General features: G+C 47.0%; 1 long non-coding RNA gene across 1 annotated transcript in view; it reads right to left on the bottom strand.

Moving 5' to 3' along the window:
- LOC307202663 overlaps window positions 1-2,069 on the bottom strand; it is an 89,408-nt gene extending 87,339 nt beyond the window's left edge. The window contains exons 1-2 of the long non-coding RNA XR_013832961.1: window positions 1,954-2,069; window positions 142-1,575 (exon numbers count right to left, since the gene is read on the bottom strand). This is a non-coding gene — a long non-coding RNA (uncharacterized lncRNA). The remainder of the gene's footprint in view (window positions 1-141; window positions 1,576-1,953) is intronic.
- Window positions 2,070-4,176: the final 2,107 nt, after the last annotated feature.

The raw sequence follows: 4,176 nt of genomic DNA, 5'->3' as shown, positions 1-4,176 counted from the left end.
CACGGAAACGCCGTTTACCTTCCCACTGGAGCGGTACCTATTTATCTACTTGCACTTTGATGTGCTTTCGATCTGCTAGGTTGGCAGGAGCAGGGACCGAGCAATGGGAGCTCACCCATCGTGGGGATTCGAACCGCCGACCTTCTGATTGGCAAGTCCTAGGCTCTGTGGTTTAACCCACAGCGCCACCCGCGTCCCGTACGGGACAGGCTCTTCTTAGTTTCTTACATTAGTATCACTCACTATTCCCTTGGGTCTGTTCTGAGTAGGACTAGCATTGGATACAACGTGGGGTCTTTAATAAAGCCTTTGCCAACCTGGTGCCCTCTGGATGTTTCAGACTTCAAATCCCATGAGGCTGTGCTTACTAGGGCTGATGGGAGTTGTAGTCCAAAGTGTCTAGAGCTCTCCAGGTGAGCAAAGCCTGCTTTAATGCCCCAATGTTTAGCTATGGGGACCCATGCCATGGTGATGCTCTCATACCAGAACCGTGTTCATGCGCTGGCTCCTCCAGAGGAGCTCACCACCTCTTTGGTCCTCCCCAATCCTCTTAGCTCAGCATGGCACAAACCATCATTAAGGCAGAGAGTTCTTAACCATAGATCTAGGTTCAGACAACATGCTAAGCCATAGGTAGGCAAACTAAGGCCCAGGGGCCAGATCCAGCCCAATCGCCTTCTAAATCTGGCCCGCAGATGGTCCAGGAATCAGTGTGTTTTTACATGAGTAGAATGTGTGCTTTTATTTAAAATGCATCTCTGGGTTATTTGTGGGGCATAGGAATTCGTTCATCCCCCCCAAATATAGCCCGGCCCCCCACAAGGTCTGAGGGACAGTGGACCGGCCCCCTGCTCAAAAAGTCTGCTGACCCCTGCTAAGCCAACTTTGGCTTAGCTGCCATACTGAGCAAAAAAGGACTGGGAAGGAACAAAGCGACTGTAATCTCCTCCTTCCTGGGAGACGTACTTTGGCTTTTAGTGTTACATGCAAAAGTTGCCACAGTGAACAAGTATTTTTGATTGTCCTGAGCCTACTGTAGTTCAGGGGGGTTGACTTTCTTCTATAGCTTGAACCATGACAGCTTAACGGGCATACAGTTTATTTGAAACATTGGAAGCTACCTGATATTGAGTCAGACCTTTGGTCTATCAAGCTCAGTATTGCCCACACTGACCAGCAACAACTGTCCAGGGTTTCAGTCCCAAGTCTCTCCCAGCCCTACCTGGAGATGCCAGGGATTAAACTGGGGGGCTTCTGCATGCAATGCAGGTATACTATGCACCGAGCTAAAGTCATTCCGTCTACATTTGTAGGATAGGCACGTCTTAAGGTTTTCATTACAGGCAGGTAGCCGTGTTGGTCTGCCAAAGTCGAAACAAAAGAAAAAAAATTCCTTCCAGTAGCACCTTAGAGACCAGCTAAATTTGTCATTGGTATCAGCTTTCATGTGCATGAAGAAGATGGAGATTTGTTCATGCACACGAAAGCTCATACCAGTAACTAACTTAGTTGGTCTCTAAGGTGCTGCTGGAAGGAATTTTTTTTATTAAGGTTTTCAGTCACTACAAGAACAACCTGTTAAAAAGGTAAAGGTAAAGGTACCCCTGCCCGTATGGGCCAGTCTTGACAGACTCTGGGGTTGTGCGCCCATCTCACTCAAGAGGCCAGGGGCCAGCGCTGTCCGGAGACACTTCCGGGTCACGTGGCCAGCGTGACAAAGCTGCATCTGGCGAGCCAGAGCCGCACACGGAAACGCCGTTTACCTTCCCGCTGGTAAGCGGTCCCTATTTATCTACTTGCACCCGGAGGTGCTTTCGAACTGCTAGGTTGGCAGGCGCTGGGACCGAGCAGCGGGAGCGCACCCCGCCGCAGGGATTCGAACCGCCGACATTTCGATTGGCAAGTCCTAGGCGCTGAGGCTTTAACCCACAGCGCCACCTGCGTCCCAACAACCTGTTACGTTCTGTTTAATCTCCTGCAGATGTACATCCCAGGCATTCTCGATTTACAAATGTTTATTCAGTGGTGTCATATAATGCCAATATTGTGTTAGAAGCTAATATTAAGGGTAAGAGGACCCCTGATCATTAGGTCCAGTCGTGACTGACTCTGGGGTTGCGGCGCTCATCTCACTTTATTGGCTGAGGGAGCCGGCGTATAGCTTCCAGGACATGTGGCCAGCATGACTAAGCTGCTTCTGGCGAACCAGAGCAGCACACAGAAACGCCATTTACCTTCCCGCCGGAGCGGTACCTATTTATCTACTTGCACTTTGACGTGCTTTCGAACTGCTAGGTTGGCAGGAGCAGGGACCGAGCAATGGGAGCTCACCCCGTCGCAGGGATTCGAGCCGCCGACCTTCTGATCAGCAAGTCCTAGGCTCTGTGGTTTAACCCACAGCGCCACCGCGTCCCTAAAAGCTAATATTAGGGGCTGATTAAAAAAAAAAATCTCTTGAAAAAGAAGTGAACATGCATTGCTGGAGGTTGGACTACAGAACCCTTGGATGTCCCTTCCAACTTTACAGGTCTGCAGTACTATGAAAGGTTCTTTAGCAGGGTGCTAAACTTCAGTGTAACAATGAAGGAAAAGGTAGCAAAATGAACTTTTCTAGAGTGCAGGAAGACTGCATAACCTCCCAGAAACATCTGTGGACATAGCTAGGAAGGAGAACGAGTTGCTTGTTGAAATGGCCAATGTATTTGTGAGATTTTCAATGGGAGAGAGTTTTGACGGTGTCCCTTTTACTGTACAAAATAATGCAGAGAGTATTTTTATGGAGTATTTTATGAACTGCGTCATGTTTTTCATGGACTTGTAAAAACAAAAACAAATCAATGTGTGTGTTTTTATTTATTCTTCTGAATGGAGTCAGGCATCTGTGCAAGGATGTCCATATGTCTGAGCTGGCTTCAGTTTTCTTCATCATGCAATAACCAGTCTAACCCAGTGGCCTCTTCATACTAGCTCCAGGGTGATGTGGGAAAGTTGCACGTGATGCCCAGGGAAATGTGTGCAGATCCTATCCTTGTCCTTGGAGAACCCAGGAAAGTTAAATGCGATGCTGATAATATTTGAAGCTCGACTGTGTGATTCTAGCGTAGCGCAGCCCAAATTGTCTTTCCTCAGAAAATGAGTGTCTTTATAACAACTGCCTTAACTGCACAGAAAAAATTCAGCACTGAAAATAGACTAGGCTCAACCTTGGTTGGCAATAAATGTCTTTAGATAACCTGGTTTAGATATACTTGCTTCTTTCTGAGTTTTAGGAAGGCTCCTTTCCAAGAAGTAGTCTTGATATTTATTTATTTCTAAAGGGGAAAAAAACCCAAGATACATTCCTATACCACAAACAAAGACTAGGTTTGCCTCCAGACGGCCTGTTTAATCAGCATTCAACCTGATTTTTTTTGCAGAGAGATTGGGCTGTCCAGCGGGAATCTCCATCCTTATTTGTTTCTGGGGAGATTAGGTGTCAGTTTCGTCAAGCAAGTGTTTTAATAAATAAAAATAAAATTATCCCACACTTTCCAGTGCACTTTTCCATCTCTTTTCTGTCTGTTCTTTTGAATCGAAGCATCACTGGCTGGTTGTTTCTATGGCAGCACACTTGTACTTGGCCAAATGTTTAGTCATGTAAAAATAAGCTTTAAGTTATGTTAAAGGTCTTTAACTTAACAAAAGAGACTGGTTTGACCACTCCATAATAAGAACATAAGAAGAGCCTGCTGGACTAGGTCAATGGCCCATCGAATCCAGCATTTGGTTCTCACAGTGGCCAACCAGATGCCCCAGTGTGAAATCCACAAGCAGGACTCCAGCACAAGAGCCCTCTCCTCTGCTGTGATTTCTGGCAACTGGTATTCAGAAGCAGTGCTGCCTCCAACTGTGGAGGCAGAGCCAAGCCATCGTGGCCAGTAGCCCTTGATACCCTTCTCTTCCATAAACTTGTCTAATCCTCTTTTAAAACCATCCAAGATGGCGGCCACCACTGCCTCCTGAAGGAGCAAGTTCCATAGTTCAACTACGCACTGCGGGAAGAAGTCCTTCCTTTTATGTAATAGCTAAGTCAGTAGAGCCCGAGACTCTTAATCTCAGGGTTGTGGGTTTGAGCCCCATGTTGGACAAAAGATTCCTGCATTGCGGGGGTTGGACTAGATGACCCGCATGATCCCT

Source organism: Podarcis cretensis (genome assembly GCF_951804945.1).
Source record: "Podarcis cretensis genome assembly, chromosome: 14".
NCBI lineage: Eukaryota > Metazoa > Chordata > Lepidosauria > Squamata > Lacertidae > Podarcis > Podarcis cretensis.
This window is presented reverse-complemented; position numbering and strand designations above follow the sequence as displayed.